Below are 22283 nucleotides of genomic sequence, written 5' to 3'. Positions count from 1 at the left end.
ACTATTATGGAAAAGCAAGGTAGCATAATAATTAGCACCTCAATTACACTATTCAGCTGAGAAGTTGGGTATATTATGGGAATATGAAAGAAAATTCTTTAGGGGCCAAAATGTTTTTGGCTCCAAGCTTTTTTGATATAATTGCCTTCTAAAATGCAATACTTCTCTTCCTTGGCAAATACAGTACAATAAACATGATTTAACTGTTTCTGATTCTACATCAGTTATTTTAGCCACATGATGGGTAATGGGAGGAATTAGTATGAACTATTCTAACTGCAGGACATACCTAGGAACTTACTTTCCTAAATAAATTCATTGTATCATCATCCTTCTTGTCCTTGGCCTCTTTCTCAAAAGTGGCAGCACTGACATATCTGCATGGCTTCTGGGCAGCATAGTATGGCCACGTTCCAAAAATAATTTCTGAACCCAACGACAATACAGTCTTTCAGGCTGTTTCCTTGTCATTTGTTTTAAAATCATCTGCATTGTTTTTAATCACTGATTCGCTGTCTTTGCGGGGGGGGGGGGGGGGGGGGCGGGGGGCAAGATGACTTTCCACCCAAGCCTTATACAGAGTAAACCCTCAATGTTTCTTGATTTTCCCCAGGTTGTTCTATGGTAGCTTGAATGATTAAGCGACAACCACTGATTCACTGATGTTAGCATGCATTATATCAAGCACAAAAAAAAAAACAGAAAAGAAAAAAGAGGGACTTCCTTGGTGGTCCAGTGGGTAAAACTCCATGCTCCCAATGCAGGGGGCCCGGGTTCAATCCCTATTCGGGGAACTAGATCTTGCATGCATGCCACAACTAAGAGTAATAAATTGCCAACTGAATGTTCCCATCTCAAATTCTCCTATCTCTAACTTTAGTTTGACTTGGCTCTTCCACAACCATATTCAGCTGCATTTATCCCCACCTATCCCCCCGCGAGAATCAAGTGAAGTCTCAGAGTCATTAGAACAGGATAGACGTAATGCCAATAGTCTTAGTCTGTGATGAAGACTGAGACATACTTTTGTAAATTTTTTGCCTTCACTCCCATTCTGCCACCACCCTCCAGCTCCACATCCATCAGAGAAAGATTAACTTCTCGCTAGTTGCTAGTTGCTCCGTCCCAAGGCCTTCAAAGGGAAGGGGAAAAGCAAGGAAGTCGCCTTCTCCCTTTGGGTTATTTATTTCCTCTTCCTGAGACCCAGTCAGAAAGGGGAAGGTGGAGTTTCCCTGGGGGCGCAGTGGTTGAGAATCCACCTGCCAATGCAGGGGACATGGGTCCGAGCCCTGGTCCAGGAAGATCCCACATGCCGCGGAGCAACTAAGCCCATGCGCCCCAACTACTGAGCCTGAGCTCTAGAGCCCATGAGCCACAACTACTGAGCCCACGTGATACAACTACTGAAGCCTGCATGCCTAGAGACTGTGTTCCGCAATGAGAAGCCCGCGCACTGCAACCAAGAGTAGCCCCCGCTAGCCACAACTAGAGAAAGCCTGTGTGCAGCAGTGAAGACCCAACACAGCCAAAAATAAATAAATAAAATAAATAAATGTATTTTTAAAAAAAGAAAGAAAGAAAGGGGAAGGGGTCAAGCTATAGGCTAATCTACCTTACCAATCTTGGGGATACAAGTTCAATAAGCCAAGTCTTTCTTTTAGTCAAGTCATATTGACCAGAGCCAGTTACAAAGATCAAGAATCAAAGATTTTCAGGATTTCCCTGGTGGTCCAGTGATTAAGAAAGCGCCTTCCAATGCAGGGGCCATGGGTTCGATCCCTGGTCGGGGAACTAAGATCCCACATGCTGCGGGGCAACTAAGCCTGCACCACAACTACTGAGCCCAGGCGTGCCTCAACTGCAGAGCCCACACACTCTGGAACCCACACACCACAACTACAGAGCCCATGCACCGCAACAAAAGACCCTGCGTGCCGCAACGAAGACCCAACACAGCCAAAAATAAAATTTTAAAAAAATTAAAGAATCAAAGATTTTTAATTCTTGATACTCTAAGCTAAAACATTATCTTAAACTGTAATATCAGTTTAACTCTTGCTTCTTATTTTCAAGCACAGAAAAGCCATAACAATACTCAACACAGGAAAATCTCCAAACTCCCCAAGATGTGAAAAGAACTTCAGGAAATAGCCCTATTCAACAATACTCAAAATGTTACCTAGTTCAACTCCTAATCACTTAAAAGTTTTAATCCATTATCTCACATTAATTTATTGTTTTGGTTTTTGGGCAAAGCGGCATCTCTGCTAACCCGTCTCATATAGTAATCACTTTTACTGCCAAAAGTGACTAAATCCCAACTATACTTTCACAACAGACAAAACTTTATAAATCTTCAATTCTTTTTATTTTTTTAACTGAAGCTTAGTTGATTTACAATATTACATTACAAATCTTCAATTCTTACTGAAGACAGATAAAATATTTCAAGTTCTCTCATTTTTCACATCTCTGTACAAATCATTTAAACATTTGTCACTCAATTGTTACAAATAAACAAATACTTCACAATTGATTTAAAAGGTTCAGCATATCCATTATTAAGCTATTTGAAAACAGCTATATCATAAGCCAAAAATATAAACACTGATTTTTAAGTACTTCATACCCACAGCTTTCCATTACAGTTCTTCAGCTTTCCTCATATATTCAAGATATAAAGTCTTGAATTGCTTGGCTTTTTTTTTAAGCGTATTTGTTTTATTCTAATGGCATCCTTATTATTGTTTCATTCACGCCAAAAGCAACTTTCTAAAAAATATCAGTTACCTGAAGAATGTATCCATCAAAACATAGTCACGCAATCCATTTAAATGTTACCACACCTGTCACTTATGCACAAGGCTCAGTTTTCATTCAAACCAAATACAAAATTCCTTAATAAGGAAATCTCCTACGACTACATTGAGAAAATATTCAATACCCTTTTCCTTCTCACAAGGATGTGCATCAAAACCTGTTCAACTATTCTATACATCCAGATTAATTTCAAAAACAATGGCTTAGAAAAATTACCTTCCGTGTACTCTTGGAAACTGCATGTAATTGTAAGCAATGACTACATAAGCTATATTTCTCAAAAAGAATACACTCACTGCCTCCATTTCCTCACTAAACAACTCCTTAACTTTCAGTCTGCTTTCCACCACCCTACCACTGCAACAGAAGGAAAGATACTATTTCCCCAGGTCGCCACTGACCTCCACATAATTGTCGAATCTTTCTTGTTTCACTCTTTCACCTGTCTCTGGCATACAACACATTGTATAACTTTTTCCCTTGGCTTTTTTTTTTTTTTTTTTTTTTTGCGGTATGTGGGCCTCTCACTGTTGTGGCCTCTCCCGTTGCAGAGCACAGGCTCCGGACGCGCAGGCTCAACGGCCATGGCTCACGGGCCCAGCCGCTCCGCGGCATGTGGGATCTTCCCAGACCGGGGCACGAACCCGTGTCCCCTGCATCGGCAGGCGGGCTCCCAACCACTGCGCCACCAGGGAAGCCCTCCCTTGGCTTTTAAGGCACTACACCACCTTAGTTCTTTTGTTCTCAAATCCTAAGCGGCATCCCATCTTTCTCCCACCCCTGAAACAACAAAATTGTTCAATTCTTAAGCACGTTCTCTCTTCCCACAGAAATTTTATGCCCTACTGGCATCAATGATTACCTTCAACTTCAAAGCAAAAGCTAAAGACTATGTCTCTCCAGAGATTTAGCCTCCAGGTAACTGCCTATTAGATAGCTACACCTATAATGGAATTCATCCAAAACTGCCTCATTTGAAGATTTCCAAAATTTTCCAAGTAACCAAGAGCATTTTTCAACTGTTCCAGAGCTCAAAACCTTTAAGCCGTTCTTTTAGTGCACCACTTCTTCCTATACCCATATTCAAGTAATAAAGGATTTAAGGCCTTAAATCTATGCCTTCCTTTACATTCTCTCTGAAATCAACTTTCTACAGGTACCTGAATAAAAGGTCACTGTACTTAAAGCCTCAAAGGTTCTAAGAATTTCTAAGGTATCTGTATCAACTAGAATATCAATAATTGCCTCTTCTCTACTTCACTGAAATGTCACACCCTTATTTATCTGTCTTAACTATCTTAATTATGAAACTGATGTCAAAGTGGAAAGTTTAATCTTTTAGAATACTGCTAACTGTTAAATTCCATCAACTTCTGTTCACAAACCACCAACCATCACAAATAAATACAAGGTCTTTATTCCTTTCTGATTCCTACACTTGTCATTCTCCCAAATTGCACCTGTTTTTTTGTCTTGTTTTGTTTTTTGCCTCCCCCCTCCAGACATGTTTTCTCAACAGCATACTGAACATAACACCCATTTCTCATTTTCTGTTCTTCAATGTAAACAGCAATTACTCTTTACTTGACATCCATAGTAACTCCATGGTGTTTTAGGGTCACTTAACGATATACTAAACAGCCCTACTTAATAGCAGCTTGAGTTCTTAAGTGTAATTTTATAGGCTTCCTGTCACTCTTCTTAGGGTGTGCTGGTGTGTTATCAATTGCCACTTCTCAGTGTTGTGTGCCTGACCTTCCTCATAGGATGCACCTAAATTGACAGAGGGCTTAGAGGCCAGCTCACCACGCTGATTAGAACAGCAAGTAAAATCAGAATGAAAAACTAAAGCAAAGGGAGGTGTGTTGTTTTTGTTTTTTAAACCACAGAAATCAAGTCCAACCAAACCAGTGACTAAACCCTAACATATAAAACAGATAAAAATGAAATAAGTCTAGTGGAACCAGGCACAGGAATTCAACGGCCCCACCTGCATATCCATCCCTCATTCCCCATCCAGTACAAAACCCCAGCCTTATGTACCACAAAGGTGGACACTGTTTGACTTACCAGCTAGCACTTGGCTGTATTCACAATAGCAGTACTTCACATAGGTAAAGTAGTACAGTATTGTGATTAGAAGCACAGGCTTGGAAGTCGCAAAAATTACTAGATTAAGCAACCTTGACCACTTTACTCTTTCTCAAGTCTGTGAAGAGCACCAAAGAAGATAATGTACCTCAGATGCTTAGCCTAGATCCTAATCACTACCATAAATGGTAGCAACTATCGGATTAATGTACACTGACCACTTTCTTTTCTGTTGATTCTATTTCAAAATACTGTCAATTTGGGGCTTCCCTGGTGGCGCAGTGGTTGAGAGTCCGCCTGCCAATGCAGGGGACGTGGGTTCATGCCCCGGTCCGGGAAGGTCCCACATGCCGCGGGGCGGCTGGGCCCGTGAGCCATGGCCGCTGAGCCTGCGCGTCCAGAGCCTGTGCTCCTCTACCGGAGAGGCCACAACAGTGAGAGGCCCGCGTACAGCAAAAAAAAAAAACAAAAAAAAAACAAAAAAACTGTCAATTTATTCAAATAATCCAAATAACTTTACTGTGGTATAATGAATATCATAAAGTTCACCCTTAAGTGTACAATTCAATGATTTTTAGAATTTACGAAGCTGTACAACTATCACCACAGGACAACTCTCACTCCAACACCCATTTTCTCATTTTCTGTCCTTCAATGTAAACAGCAGTTACTCTTTACTTGACATCCATAATAACTCCATGGTGTTTTAGGGTGACTTAACGATACACTAAACAGCCCTACTTAAGAGCAGCTTGAATTCTTAAGTGTAATTTTATAGGCTTCCTAGTCATTTCTTTGTCCCACAGATGGCTAGACCGTCAAAGTATATAAATTGGTTCATGGTAAGCTAGCTACATCCCATTACAGCTAGGATCTTTTGATAAAGTGAGATAAGCATTAGAACAATTAAACAGCTCCAACTGCCTTTAAAAAAATGAAAGTTCTTCTGTGATAATAAAATAGTAAATGGTCTACTTTAGCTAAAAAGGATTTTATTCCTGTTACCAACACCTGGATTGTTCTGTAATATACAGGGGTATTTTTTCCACCATTACCTTAGCACACCCAGTCACAAGGAATTAAAAAGGTACTAAACAGGGACATCCCTGGTGGTGCAGTGGTTAGGAATCTGCCTGCCAATGCAGGAGACATGGGTTTGAGCCCTGGTCCGGCAAGATCCCACATACCGCGGAACAACTAAGCCCGTGTGCCGCAACTACTGAGTCTGCGCTCTAGAGCCCGCGAGCCGCAACTACTGAAGCCCACACACCTAGAGCCCCATGCTCTACAACGAGAAGCCACTGCAACGAGAAGCCTGCGCACCACAACGAAGAGTAGCCCCTGCTCGCCACAACTAGAGAAAGCCCGCGTGCAGCAATGAAGACCCAACGCAGCCAAAAATAAATATATAAATTTATTTTTTTTAAAAAGGTACTAAATAAGCTAAGAATTTTTTTAAGAGGTCATCCGATCTTCAGCAATTCAAAGAAGTATTTCACCAAGTAACTGATATTATACCAGGAAATTTCTCATCAAAATAAAATGAGATCTTGATTGGAGGGGAAAAATTGAGACATTCATTAAGTTACAATAAAAAACTGACCCAAAGAAAACGTTTAATGTGACTAAATTACATTAAGAATAACTTTGTTTCTCTTTTACTAGTTGCTACAAATAAACTACCAAGTCAAGGCCAAACAAGATACAATAATATGGTAATCCAAATAACAGCAAATTCCAATAAAACTTAATTTTGAACATTCAAAATGTTTTAACATTCCAAGTGTTTTAACAAAAGAAACAATTATAACTTCAGGAATTTGCCCATAATTGATCCTACAGGAATAACCCAGGAAAAGTAAGGCTCAGACTCCCAATACCTCAAGGAAGACTTGCCCAGTACCTGGAATCAACTGGCAGTGCTTTCCTCTGTCACTCCCAACAGCATCCTCATTCCTAACTGCACTGTCTTCCCACTAGAATTAAGCACCTAGAGAACAGGGACAGTGCATTATTCATCTGTATCCCTAGCACCTAACAGTTGCTAACAAGTAGCAACAATAAATCTTTGTTCAAGTAAACACCTGTATAGTAGCATATATCATTAACAACAACAAAAAACTATCATTCAGGCCTAATTTGGATTAACCTACATTCTGAGCATTTCAGAGAAATAAAATGCCATGAGAATATACTATCTAAAAAAGTTTTTATAAATGTAATAGCTTAGCTTCATTCCCACATCAAAAAGGAACTTTCATCAGTGTTTCAAAACTTGGGGTGGGTAAAGGAGTAACAGAACACTTTCAGTCTTCCAATGGCCCAAGAAAACAATAAACTGCAATTTACTTAACATTTGCAAGAATTATCTTAACTAAGTACAGCAGTAGTTACCTCTTGCTTATCAGATCACCTGACTGGCAGTTACATCTGATAAATAATTGAGAAAATAATCACTTAAGAAATGGATTATCGGGACTTCCCTGGTGGTCCAGTGGGTAAGACTCCGTGCTCCCAATGCAGGGGGCCTGGGTTCAGTCCCTGGTCAGGGAACTAGATCCTGCATGAATGCCGCAACTAGAAAAGATCCCGCATGCTGTAACGAAGATCCCGCAGCTAAGACCTGGTGCAGCCAAAATAAATAAGTATTAAAAATACTAGCCTAGGGGCTTCCCTGGTGGCGCAGCGGTTGGGAGTCTGCCTGCCGATGCATGGGACTCGGGTTCGGGCCCTGGTCTGGGAGGATCCCGCGTGCCGCGGAGCGGCTGGGCCCGTGAGCCACAACCACTGAGCCTGCGCGTCTGGAGCCTGTGCTCCGCAGTGGGAGAGGCCGCAGCGGTGAGAGGCCCGCGCACCGCGATGAAGAGTGGCTCCCGCTCCCCACAACTGGAGAAAGCCCTCGCACAGAAACGAAGACCCAACACAGCCAAAAATAAATGAATAAATTTTAAAAAAAGAGTATTAAAAAAAAAATAGCAACAGTAGGGGCAACAGGAGGGTGGATCCCATCCCATTCATTAGATGGCTTTCTGGTTTCCACATTATAAAAAAAAAAAAAAAAAAAATACTAGCCTAAGCTTTAAAACAAAAAAAAAAGAAATGGATTATCATTCAGTAGTGTACTTCAGTGACAATACCTAAATAGGGTAAGTCAGAAACCCTGATTGAATAGGGAGTTATAAAAGACATTTTCTGAACAACTGGGAAAATCTGAATGTGGATTTATATCAGATTTTTATTGACAGTATACATTATATTTTATTTTTTTTAATATTTATTTTATTTATTTTTATTCAGTGGCTGCATCACGTCTTAGTTGCGGTGCATGGGCTTCTCTCTAGTTGTGCAGTGCGGGCCTAGTTGCCCCGTGGCACGTGGGATCTCAGTTCCCTGACCAGGTATCAAACTGGCGTCCCCTGCATTGCAAGACGGATGCTTAACCACTGGACCACAAGGGAAGTCCCTATACATTATATTTTAAATAATTATTCACTTTCCTAGGTGTAATAATGTTATTGTGGCTGTTTGTAAGAGAAGCTTTTTGTTGTAAAGAGACACTTGCTAAGAAAATATTTAGGCATAAATGTCAAGATGTTTGCATTTTACTTTCAAATCATTTAGCCACAGAAGATAATGTGTGGAGTATATACAGAAAAAAGTCAACGTAGGGCTTCCCTAGTGGCGCAGTGGTTGAGAGTCCGCCTGCCAATGCAGGGGACACGGGTTCGTGCCCCGGTCCAGGAAGATCTCACATGCCGCAGAGCGGCTGGGCCCATGAGCCATGGCCGCTGAGCCTGCATGTCCAGAGCCTGTGCTCCGCAACGGGAGAGGCCAAAACAGTGAGAGGTCCACGTACAGCAAAAAAAAAAAAAAAAAAAGTCAATGTGGCAAAATATTTAGTAACTCTATTTAAAAGGTACACATTATACTCTTTCAGCTTTTATAGATTTGAAAAAAAAATTTTTTTAATTGGAGGAAAGCAAACAAAAAAGAATTAAAACTGCAAAAGGACAGAAAAACAATAAACACCAGGCAAGTATAAGACCGTATGGCAGGAATTCCCTGGTGGCGCAGTGGTTAAGAATCCACCTGCCAGTGCAGGGGACACAGGTTCAATCCCTGCTCCAGGAAGATCCCACATGCCAGGTAGCAACTAAGCCCGTGTGCCACAACTACTGAGCCTGTGCTCTAGAGACCGTGAACCACAACTACGGAGCCCGCGTGCCACAATTACTGAAGCCCACGCACCTAGAGCCTGTGCTCTGCAACAAGAGAAACCACCGCAATGAGAAGCCCACACACTGCAATGAAGAGTAACCCCTGGCTCACCGCAACTAGAGAAAGCCCGCGCGCAGCAACGAAGACCCAATGCAGCCAAAAATACATAATTTTTTTTTAAAAAGGTATGGCAGAAATATATCCAAGGGCTTCCCTGGTGGCGCAGTGGTTGAGAGTCCGCCTGCCGATGCAGGGGACACGGGTTCGTGCCCCGATCCGGGAAGATCCCACGTGCCGCGGAGCGGCTGGGCCCGTGAGCCATGGCCGCTGAGCCTGCGCGTCCGGAGCCTGTGCTCCGCGACGGGAAAGGCCACGGCAGTGAGAGGCCCGCGTACCGCAAACACACACACACACACACACACACACACACAGAACGACTGTACAATACTATGGAAAATAGTTTGGGATTACCTAGTAAAGTTACACACAACCCACACACAACCCAAAAATTCCACTCTCAGTTATACACAGTCGCAGCTAATTCGTTTACTGTACTTGTTTTGAGGTGGGGTGCAAATGTTCACAAGGGGAACAAGTATAATTTGTAATTGCAAAAAACTGGAAATGAAACGAACATCCATCACAATAGAATAAGATGTGGCATATCCTTACGATGGAATACCACACTACGGAAAATGATGGAGAGTTTTAAGAATCAATGTGGATAAATCTAAAACATATAAAAGAAGTATCAGAAGAATCACACAGTCCCATTTAGATCAAGATTGAAAATGGGCAATACTAAACTATATATTGTTTATGGATACATACCAAGTAAACATTATTCTAAAAAATAATAAGGCCAAAATATAGGGTAATGATAACCCCTGGGAAAGAGAAAAAGTAACACCTAGGAGATGGGGGTTTTAGGTAGCATTAATGTTCCATTTCTTGGTCATTTAACTAGTTCTTGAAAACTCTACACGTGTTTTTCTACCTCACATACCTCCTTTGGTGTGTATTCTATATTTTTCAATAAAAAGTCAGTAAGTATGCAAAGTACAATCTCATTTTTTAAAAAGTATATACTTCACGTAGGGAAAAAAAGGATTTATACTAAAATGTTAAAACCATTTTGTCTCCTTTTTTTTCAAATTTTCTAAAATGTATTTTCTTATGTAAAATAGTGCCAGCCAGCCTGACTCAAAAACCAACTTTAAAAAGGAAATTTGTAAATTAACTTGAAAAAAGAGAGGGAAAGGAACTGGTTTGGTATAGAAAACTACTTTAAGTGAGGCTTGTCAATCAAACCTAAAGCCAGTCACTTTTTTCCCAGACCCTATTTCAGTTAAACTTTTTTTTTTTTTTTTTTTTTGGCAGTACGCGGGCCTCTCACTGTTGTGGCCTCTCCCATTGCAGAGCACAGGCTCCGGACATGCAGGCTTAGTGGCCATGGCTCACGGGCCCAGACGCTCCGCGGCATGTGGGATCTTCCCGGACCGGGGCATGAACCCGTGTCCCCTGCATCGGCAGGCAGACTCTCAACCGCTGTGCCACCAGGGAAGCCCTAAACTTGTATTTTTTAAGCCCACTTATTCCCTTGCTGACGATCTGACAATGACAAACATTATATTATTATCAAATGAAAAATCACACCCTTCAAAGAGCACACATTCCAGCTGTGTAGACATGCACAATACATGTAGCACTATACACCTTCCCCAAGCCCATGAGATTGCAAAGATATTTCAGGTTTTCATCTGCTTGCTTGGGGAGTAGCATGTTATGGTGGCAAAGAAAGTCAGAAGGAGTACAACCTCCTCAGTTGAGACTTGAGTGTTTTTGTATGGGGGTGAAGGAACAGAAGAAGGCAAAAAAAAAAAAAAAAAAAAGAGAGAAAGAGGAAACAAGGGAAAGAGAGGAATAAGAGGAAAACAGAAAGGAGGAGGATGGGAATGGAAAGAATTAAAGAAGGCACAGAGAGAAAGACATTAATAACGAGAAGCAACTCTGAGCTTCCAACAGTCTTCATAGGTATATCTAGGACTGATTTGATGAGAAGATTAAGACAGGTAAAAATTTTTGAGTAAATATTAAAGCACTAAAGTATTTTTGGGAGAATTCCCTGGCAGTCCAGTGGTTAGGATTTCACACTTCCACTGCAGAAGGCACGTGTTCGATCCCCGAGCGGGGAACTAAGATCCCACAGGCTGTGACACGGCCAAATAAAGTATTACTAGGTTGTGTATGTACAGCATAACTTTAAATGAGTAAGTTCCTATGTGACATCTTACTTAAAAAGTTAATTATAACACAAGAAACAAAGTTACAGCAACAGGTCTAAATCCAAATGAAATTCTCTAGTCTACAAATCCTTGAAAATATTCTCATAATGAAATTTCTGACCTAATCAATCAAATATACGTTCTTTTATTTTTAGAGTTCCAAACGAAGAAAAACAAGCAACACATTCCTAACAAGCTTTAAAAGTAGAGCATTGCCTAGTCTAAAATGAAATACCTACTCCTTAGTCCAAGCCCTGTTTCATAAATTAATTTCAAACAGTTAACTGGGTTCCAATTTAATTGAGCTCATAACTCCAGTATGAAAATGAGTTTTCTGAAAATTGAAACTCACTGTAGTACACATACTATGTCAGCCAGAAATTCACGAACCTGTTCTTCAATACCCAGGCCAAGAAATTTCACAACTAAAATAATGGGACTTCCCTGGTGCTGCAGTGGTTAAGAATCCACCTGCCAATGCAGGGGACACGGGTTCGAGCCCTGGTCCGGGAAGATCCCACATGCCATGAAGCAACTAAGCCTGTGTGCCACAACCACTGAGCCTGCGCTCTAGAGCCCGTGAGCCACAACTACTGAGCCCACGTGCCACAGCTACTGAAGCCCGCTCACCTAGAGCCCGTGCTCCGCAACAAGAGAAGCCACCACAATAAGTCTGCTCACTGCAACGAAGAGTAGCCCCTGCTCACCACAACTAGAGAAAGCCCGCTGCAGCAACGAAGACCCAACGCAGCCAAAAATAAATATTTTTTTAAAAAATTAAAAATAACTTTCTTTTAAAAGCACAGGAGGCACATCTTTGAAAGAAACACTGTCAAGAAAACAAACGAACAAAAAAAGGTAGGAGGGGGACTTCCCCGGAGGTCCAGTGGTTAAGACTCTGCACTTCCACTGCAGGGGGTGCAGGTTTGATCCCTGGTGTGGGAACTAAGGTCCCACAGGCTGCGCGACGTGGCCAAAAAATAAAATAAATTTTAAAAAAAAGAATAGGAAATTTCAGCATACAAAGTTTGCATTATAACTGTCAAAACAACCCCAACTAATTTGGTCTTTGGACTTAAAAAAGAAAAAAAGGACTCCATCCCTAAATACTTATTTGATAGTTGGATCAAAAATATTTCAAAACCTACCACAGGCTTCCAAAGTGATATTTCCTGTCTTTGCCTTACTTCAAGTTATATCTCCACTCTCATTTTGGGGGAAAAAAAGAGAAAACAGCTGCTTCTAAGCTCTATCAGAGATCCACCATCTCACCAGTCAACACCACCAGTGCCACACTATTTAGCTTTTAAAGGACACTCCATATACTCAAATTAACAACTAAGAGCTAACTGATAATTGCTAACTTACCGGTTGCCTCACAAGATAGATTTGTTTAAAAGCAAAGAACTTCACAGTCTGTGAATTCATGCAGACTATTTCTTTTGGGCAGGCATTAATCCTTTATAATACACTTACCCCCCCCAAAAAAAAGTGTCTTATAACAACAACAACAAAATCTTAACAGTTAAGTTGTCATTAAAAAAAAAAAAGGACTGAGGAATCAACACTTCAAAAGTAAAGGCTTCACTTCAGACCAGTTCAAACCTTCAAGACTGGTTTATACTCTCTATGTGTAGTTTATACTCAAGGGAGTAGAGAGAGCAACCAGTTCCCATCAAAACACAGATACTGAAATAAACCCATTCTCCTCCATGTTCTCCTACCATTTCTCACCAAACAATAAAAGTCACTCAGGCTAATACCAAGAGACACTCCTGGTGAGCACTGCACAGGCTGCACCAGTTACGAGGAAAGGGAAGCAGAGGTGTTACAGTTGTTCCAGCCTGGTTCTAAAGGCAGCTCCATGTGACTACTGCTGGCCCCTCCCACATTTAAAGAGAGAGGCCAGAGGAAACCAGAGCAGCAGGAAATAGGCAGGAGGGGCAACTACCACAACCCTTTCCCATGGCCTCATTCCCACGGCACCACTTCCAGTCATATTTCAATCACAAAAAAAAACCTCCCTTCTCTCAATCATTTTAATTATCTAAGGTCAGAAACAACAAGGAAGCAGGTGGAGAAAATCAGAGCTGTGGGAAGCAAGAGGACAGGGGCAGGGGAAAAATCTCACCACACGTGAACTAGCCTTAAGGAGGAAAAATCAGGAGGAACACATTGCAAGCGAGCAGAAACGTAGTGTGGGGAAAACTAATCACTTCTGCCTAATGATAAGTGAAGGCTCCACAGCAATGGGAGGATAGCCCTAACCAAGGGGCTCTGCAGGTAGGTAAGAGACGCTGGTGCACTGGAAGACCCTACCATCTCCAGAGAGTGGAATTTATTCACTTTCCTGAGACAAACACCACCCGAGTCACCCAATCCTCAGGATATAGGAGAGCTTAGGTATTATGTTCACCTTCCTTCCACTTTTGTTAGACAAACTGACACTAAAAATTACGAATGTACAATTCATGGTTAAAAGTGAGGAACACACTAACTACTGACATACCCCTTGGTTTAAAAAAGTACTATCATAATCGAAGAGAAAAATATAAAATAACTGGGTTCACCCAAAAAGTGAATTATATGCCCTTCAAATAAAAGATGATCTTTGGATATCTTATGGAGGCCTCAGCTCTCAATTGTAAGGGCACAGAAGAAAGTAAGCCTAAATACTGGTAGAGACACCTCGGATACAAGTAGAAACAATATCCAACAGAGGTGGAAGTAAACTACAGGACTATGTCAATCAGGAAATAACAGGAATAATGATGGAATCAACTCCTAGAGAGAACAAGGATAAACGAAGACCAGAGTGGTGAGACTAGTGATGGCACCTGAAATGCATGGACAACTAATTAGATTGAAAATCCAGGGGAAAAGGTGGGAAAGCAGAGTGGGAAAGCGATTCAACGGCAAAGAAAACTGAGATGCAATGCACCAATTAAAGAATAACATTTGGAATAATGTTATAAAAGAGGGCGCTTTAATTACAAAGCCCCTCTCAAACCTACACTAAAGAACAACTGTGACACGGCCAGACTACAGAAACTAGGACTGAGGAGGAAAACTGAGTCCCAAGTGTCTGACACCAAAGCGTTGCAGAATGAGGAGAAATAGAACTGAACTTTGCCTCAGGGTAGCCGGGAAAGGCTAGAGAGTGCAGAAGTTGGGCTCTGAGATGTCCAGTCCCAGGACTAGCGACAGGCGTGAAAGCGGAAAGGTGGTCAGCGACAGCGTGGCGCGGGAGCGCGAGCGGACAGGCAGGGAGGGACAACGGCGGGGAGAGAAAACCACACCCTCCAGGGCAGAAACCCGACGGGGGGGGAGGGGTAGGCGCCCCCTGGGGCTGGGTGGAGCCGGGCCGCCAAGGATCCGGGTAGGCAGGAAGGAGCACAGGACAACCCGCGGGGGAGAGGAAGGACAGCACCCAGGCCTGGGCAAACTGAGGACGCACGAAGCCGGCGAGGGAAGCTCGGCCAGACCTCACGGTGGGCGCTGGGGCAGTATGAAGGGGTCTGGAGGAAAGAACTGAACCCAGGACTACGAAGCGCAAGCTGCAGCGCTCAGCGACCTGGAACGGGAAAGGAGAGAGAGAGGGTGCCAATTACCGCTGCTGCTCTCGCTGGACTCGGGAACCACCACCGCCGCCGTTCGTTACCTGCCAATGTGCCTCTTACAAAGCGGCGGCGGCAGAGGCGGTCCGGCCCGTCACGTGAACGCCACGTCACGCGCGAAGGAGGAGCTGCTGCCCTTAGCTCGCTGCGGCGGCTCATCAGCCCGCCCACAGAGCGCGTCGCTTCCTTTAGCCGCCCCCGACGCCCACCGGGCGAGGCCAACAGCTCCGAGGGGCGGGGCAGGTACGCGGATGGAGCCAACAAGGGAGATTTAACGGAATTTCTCGTACTCGGAGTTATCAGGGACGTACTACCCACCGCATCCAGGATGCCCACAAGGGCAGCGTTGTCGCTCTGTGATGACCTCTCAAGGCACCACAGGTCACTCCCCTGCGGCCGCTTTCCCCTCGTCACGTGATATGGTCCAACCACTCAAGACGACTCTAGCCTCCCAAACGTTGTGCGAGGGGGCCACGACTCCCAGCCTGCTGCACAGCAAAGGCACCCACCACCACGTCCTTTCCCTCCCGGGTTCGTAGATGGTGCGCCTGTAACTTCGGACCGAGGGAAGGCCGAGACGGAAAGTGGACAGGGTTAGCATCTGAGACTAATAACCGGGGACACCGCCAGGTGGCTGAGCGTGGTTCCTACTGGGAGATGTAGTCCCGGCGGGGGCGTGGGGTTCCGATACCACGTTGCCGGGCTCAGGCTCCGCCCTGCCCTCCTGCGCGGGAAAATGCCAACGGCCCGCAAAGGTTGCTGCGGCACCCACCTGGCTTCAAGCTGCACCTCCACGGGGCGGGAGGAGCCTCGCAGCGTCGGCCCTGTTGAATGTGGGCTCGAATTCTGCACCCCCAAGCCCCTTCTGCCTGAAAACACTAACATTTATTGAAAGCCCACTCGTTGTCGGTCGTTTATACAACCACTTTTATTAAATCATAGAATCAACCCTTTGAGGAAGGGATTGTCCTGGTTTTAAGCGTAGGGAAAGCATTCGGTTTCCTGGCTGAAGAGACCCAAACCAGGTTTTCTATCTCCAAACAATGAATAACCCGCCTTGCAAAATGACCTCACCTGTTTTAACTCCAAGAATTAGGCATAAAAAGAAGATAATGGTTTATAATTGTAGCATAGTATTTTAGAGTTTAAAGTATTTTCTCATTTACTGGCCTATTTGATCCTCAAAGGCAGTATGAGACTGGTTAGACACACGGACTTTGGAGTCCACCGGGCCTTACCTCAATTCGAGCTTTTCTTTGTGATAACACCACTTCACCTGGTTGTAAAATTAAATGAGATTACGTGAACTACCACTTTGGCACAGAATAAACCTTCAGTAAGTATTAGTAGTTATTTTCACACCCTGTATGCATCCTTTGGGCACAACAGGTCTAAGTAAAGGTGAGAAGGGAGTTAACATATAGTGATCTTTGTGTAGGGCACAACAGGTCTAAGTAAAGGTGAGAAGGGAGTTAACATATAGTGATCTTTGTGTAGGGCACTATGCTAATTACTAACTTGCGGGTTTCAATAATAGACTAGTTACAGATTAAATTACTTGATGAAAAACACTTGAAACCTTAATGTCCTGCTCAGTTCAGGGGAAGCCTTTGTTATTCATCTGTATTGATCAAAGAATGCTCAGGCTGTGCCTTTAACAAACAACTTATTATCATGACCATTCATGTGTAGATGTATCTTATCTCTCTTTTGACAGTGAGCTAGGATTTTGTCTGGTCAATTCAGTCTTTCTCCTTTTTGTATTCCTGCCGTACTGAAAGGTGTGGGAGAATTTAAGATGAAAATTACCTTTGGGAAGCAAAGACTTAATGAAAAGAGCATAAGAAAACACGAAAGGATGTATACAAACCTGATAACAGCTGTATCTGAGAAGTGGGAAAGAGGGTTTGTGATTGAGGGTGCTAGTCAAATCTATAATGTTTTAATTTTCTACATGGAGTAGTACTGGTGTTTTAATTAAAGATTAACTTTAAGAAAAGAGAGACCAGGGACTTCCCTGGTGGCACAGTGGTTAAGAATCCACCTGCCAATGCAGGGAACACAGGTTCGATCCCTGGTTCGGGAAGATCCCACGTGCCACGGAGCAACTAAACCCGTGTACCACAACTACTGAGCCTGCACTCTAGAGCCCACGAGCCACAACTACCAGGCACACGTGCCACAACTACTGAAACCCGTGTGCCTAGAGCCCATGCTCCACAACAAAAGAAGCCACACAATGAGAAGAAGCATGTTCACCGCAAGGAAGAGTAGGCCCCTTTCGCCACAGCTAGAGAAAGCCTGCGCGCAACAACGAAGACTCAACGCAGCCAAAAATAAATAAATTTATTTTAAAAAAAGAGAGAGAGACCAGAGACCATGTGTTAGCTTGTACATGCTATGTTACCTCTCCAGACCTCAATTTCCTCTCGTTAATATATTTAAAAACATCTGTCAGGCTTCCCTGGTGGCGCAGTGGTTAAGAATCTGTCTGCCAATGCAGGGGACACGGGTTCAATCCATGGTCCGAGAAGATCCCACATGCCGCAGAGCAACTAAGCCTGTGTGCCACAACTACTGAGCCCACATGCCACAACTACTGAAGCCCACACGCCTAGAGCCCATGGTCTGCAACAAGAGAAGCCACCGCAAATGAGAAGCCCATGCACCCCAACAGAGTAGCCTCTGCTCACCGCAACTAGAGAGAGCCCGCTCACAGCAACGAAAACACAACACAGACAAAAATAAATAAATAAATATATATATATATATATATATATATATATATATATATATATATATATATTTTTTTTTTTTTTTTTTTTTTTTTTTTTTTTTTGTGGTACGTGGGCCTCTCACTGTTGTGGCCTCTCTCGTTGTGGAGCACAGGCTCCGGAAGCCCAGACTCAGCAGCCATGGCTCACGGGCCAAACTGCTCCGCGGCATGTGGGACCCTCCCAGACCAGGGCTCGAACCAGTGTCCCCTGCATCGGCAGGCGGACGCCCAACCACTGCGCCACCAGGGAAGCCCAATAAATATTTTTTTAATCTGTCTTTCTATTCCAGGCTTACTGCACTGGGTGCTTTCACTAAATTATCATTTGTCAAAGAGGAAGTCCTACCTAAGACCTAGGATCAGTGGGAAAAATAAGGGCGTCAAAGTCCTAAAACCTCACTGAATAGAGTTATTACCACCTGGATGCAATAGAACTATCCTCTCAAAATAATCTCTCCTAAGGGATTTACTACCACCCTTTTCTACCCAGCCTGACTGAGACATCGACTCTGAAACTAATTTCACATCCTGTAACTGCAAAGAACATCACCATCCCTTTCACTAGTTTTTGTTTAACTGCTCTTGGCTGGACTGAAGTGAGAGCATTTTAATGTGATGGAAAATACACTGGAAAAATTCTCAGAAGCCTGGGTTTTTTATTTTCAAGTCTGTACCTAAGGTAGGTGAGTGAAATCAGTCATTTTTAAATGAGGCCCATTTCAGAAAAAATCAGTAATAGGTGGCTGACATTTAGGAAGGTAGAATCAAAGTGTATAAATTCCAAAGAATTTTCACAACCTAGATAAAGCTAATCACAATTCAAACCTAATCTACTCACAGTAAAATAAATGGTCATAATCAAATGCATTATACCCTGCATGAAGAATGTGATAACTCAGAAAGAATGGTCTATATAGAATCTTAAAAAAAAAAAAAAACCTTAAGCAAAAATGTACACCATGCAGGGAAAAGGGTGACCTGACCAGCACATGGAATATTTTGATCCCTTTGGCAGATCTCTCTGCATTTGGCAGATAGAAATGGGTGCTCCATGCCTATTAGTCATAAAGATACCCTGAAATTTCCATGTCACCGACAACCTTCCGATTAAAATTTGGCTTCTCATGAAGATCTTTCCACCAGAGATGTGAATGTGTTATTAACCTGAAGACCATATGCCGTTTGTTTGGCTGAAAATTAGTACAGTGACAATGACAATTTACAATATACCATCAGTTTCTGAGGTATGTTTATGCCCAGATCCAGCTAAGCTGTGTGGGCATGCTGACCTTTGAAAGTAGTAAACAAACAGTTAACGTGTGAATGAGTCTGTGTGAGACCTGTGTGGAATAGCCAAAAAGACTCCCTGGTAATACTGTTGTGCCTCGTTTCTTTAAATCCAGTTCCTGGGCTTCCCTGGTGGCCCAGTGGTTGAGAATCTGTCTGCCAGTGCAGAGGACACGGGTTCGAGCCCGGGAAGGTCCTACGTGCCGCGGAGCAACTATGCCGGTGAGCCACACTACTGAGCCTGCGCGTCTGGAGCCTGTGCTCAGCAACAAGAGAGGCCGCGACAGTGAGGGGCCTGCACACCGCGATGAAGAGTGGCCCCTGCTCGCCGCAGCTAGAGAAAGCCCACGCACAGGAATGAAGACCCAGTGCAACCAAAAATAAATAAATAAATAAATAAAATTAAAAGTCCAGTTCCTTCCTAACTCTACTAATTAATAACTTGTCCTTTCTAAACTTGTTTCTTCATCTATATAAAGGTGCTAAATTCTGCTTACTTTATAAGGCATTGTCAGGTTCATACAAGATACTGACTATGAAAGTCCTCAGAAAATAACTGGACCATAAGAATTGTAAGGAATGGACTTCCCTGTTGGTGCAGTGGTTAAGAATCCACCTGCCAATGCAGGGAACACGGGTTCGAGCCCTGGTCCGGGAAGATCCCACATGCCGCAGAGCAACTAAGCCCGTGCGCCACAACTACTGAGCCTGTGCTCTAGAGCCCACGAGCCACAACTACTGCACCTGCGTGCCACTACTGAAGCCTGCACACCTAGAGCCTGTGCTCTGCAACAAGAGAAGCCACTGTAATGAGAAGCCGGTGCACCACAATGAAGAGTAGGCCCCATTCACCGCAACTAGAGAAAGCCCATGCGCAGCAATGAAGACCCAACACGGCCAAAACTAAATAAATAAATAAAAAGGAAAAAAAAGTAAGTAGTGAGATGGGACTTCCCTTGTGGTCCAGTGGGTAAGACTCTGAGCTCCAATGCAGGGGGCCTGGGTTCGATCCCTGGTCAGGAAACTAGATTCTGCATGCATGCCACAACTAAGAAGTCCGCATGCTGCAACAACAACAAGATAAAAAAGGATTCCACATGCTGCAACAAAGATCCTGCCCGGGGCAACTGAGACCCGGCGCAGTCAAATAAATAAATAAATATTAAAAAAAAAAAAAAAGAAGTAAGTAGTGAGACAATTTATTACCAATCTGGGGGAAAGATTTAGAGCTACACTAAACTCTCTGTACCAAAAGGTTTAAAGATAAGGGGGTAAATATTTATTGTCTGTCAGGCACAGTGCTATATATATCCATCTTATTTTTATCCCAATTACAAATATTCAAGGTAGATATTCAGATTTTACAGAACAGAGAGGAGAGGACACCTTAAATAGCAGACCCAGTATTCTAAACTGACTTCAAAGCCTGCTCTTTCCACTAAACCAGGCCACCACTCAGCTTGGTTTAGTCAAAAAACCAGACTTGGGCTTCCCTGGTGGCACAGTGGTTGAGAGTCTGCCTGCCGATGTAGGGGACCCGGGTTCGTGCCCCGGTCTGGGAAGATCCCACATGCCGCGGAGCGGCTGGGCCCTTGAGCCATGGCCACTGAGCCTGCACATTCGGAGCCTGTGCTCTGCAACGGGAGAGGCCACAACAGTGAGAGGCCCGTGTACCAAAAAAAAAAAAAAAGAAGAAGAAGAAACCAACCTGATTTAGTGAACAAGAATTGTCATTTTTTTAAAATAGCAAACCTTGGGACTTCCCTGGTGCTCCAGTGGTTGAGAATCCGCCTTCCAATGCAGGGGACATGGGTTTGATCCCTAGTTGGAGAACTAAAATCCCACATGCAGTGGGGCAACTAAGCCCACACGCCACAACTAGAGAGCCTGCACACTGCAACTAGAGAAGCCCACGCACCACAACGAAGATCCAGTGTAGCCAAAATAAAATAAATAATTTTTAAAAATTTAATTTAAATAAATAAAATAGAAACGCTTGAAGGAAACAGAAATAAATATTCAAGCCATGGAGAGACAGAAAGGAAGCAATCAACAGATAAAACAACTCTTAAATAGAAAACTTCTTTATGTAACATTTAAAAAAAAGATAAACAATAGATGGAGGAAACAAATTTTTGAATGTCTAATATTTTTACCATTAAAAAACCTCATACAGGGACTTCCCTCGTGGCGCAGTGGATAAGACTCTGCACTCCCAATGCAGGGGGCCTGGGTTCAATCCCTGGTCAGGGAACTAGATCCCACATGCATGCCGCAACTAAGAGTTCACATGCCACAACTAAGGAGTCCACCTGCTGCAACTAAGGAGCCCTGGAGCCACGACTAAGGCACCTGCCTGCCGCAACTAAGACCCAGTGCAACCAAATAAATTAATTAATAGGTAAATTTTTTTTTTTAAAAGGCTTATACAAATTGAGAACCCTGAAATTTCTGTAGATAAGAGGACAAAGCATACCATCAGTTCCTAAAAGAGGGAATAGAGCCCATCAACACACATATGGGAAGATGTTTAACTCACAATTCTTTAAGTTGAAAGTTATAACAATAATATGCATTTTGCCTACCAAATTAATAAAGAGTGAAAATAATGGTGTTACTTAATGCTAATCAGTGTTTCATAAAAGAGGCACTCTCTTATTTGCCTAATAGAAATATATGTTGGCATAAACCCTTTGGAAAGCAAAAAGTTATAATATATTAAAACTCCTTCATCCAAAGCAATTCTGGTACTCTGCCCTAAGGAAATAATTTTAAATATGGAAAAATTGTTATGCCGAAAAAAACGTTTCTCACAGCTTTATTTATAACAGCAAAAAATTGGAAGCATCTTCCATGTCTGACTGTAGAGGAATGGTTAAATAAATTATGGCATTCTTACTAGATCCCACACTATGCAGCCTTTATAAATAACATTTACAAAGAACATGCCAGGACATGGGGAAATGCTGGCTATATACTGCTAGGTATAAAAAGCCAGAACCAAATCTGCTGAGTGAATGTAACTATGTAAGAACACTGTGCATAGGAAAAGCTATAAAAATACATCAAAAGAATATTAATATGGACCATGTTTAGATAATGGGATTGTAGGTAATATTTTCTCATTTTCACTTCTGTATTTTCAAATTGCCTTTAATACTCAAGTCTTTTATGATTTAAAAAATGTTT

General features: G+C 42.8%; 1 protein-coding gene across 1 annotated transcript in view; it reads right to left on the bottom strand.

The window, feature by feature from the left end:
• The window catches only part of UBAP2 (ubiquitin associated protein 2), a gene marked incomplete at its 3' end in the record, with an annotated part of 128801 nt that extends 113740 nt beyond the window's left edge, over positions 1–15061 (bottom strand). The window contains exon 1 of the mRNA XM_079707116.1: positions 15026–15061. The remainder of the gene's footprint in view (positions 1–15025) is intronic.
• Between the last annotated feature and the right edge of the window lie 7222 nt (positions 15062–22283).

This window comes from Hyperoodon ampullatus, assembly GCF_949752795.1.
Source record: "Hyperoodon ampullatus genome assembly, chromosome: 6".
NCBI classification, from domain to species: Eukaryota; Metazoa; Chordata; class Mammalia; order Artiodactyla; family Ziphiidae; genus Hyperoodon; species Hyperoodon ampullatus.
The sequence above is the reverse complement of the archived record's forward strand: the minus strand, read 5'-3'. Positions and strand labels throughout refer to the sequence as shown.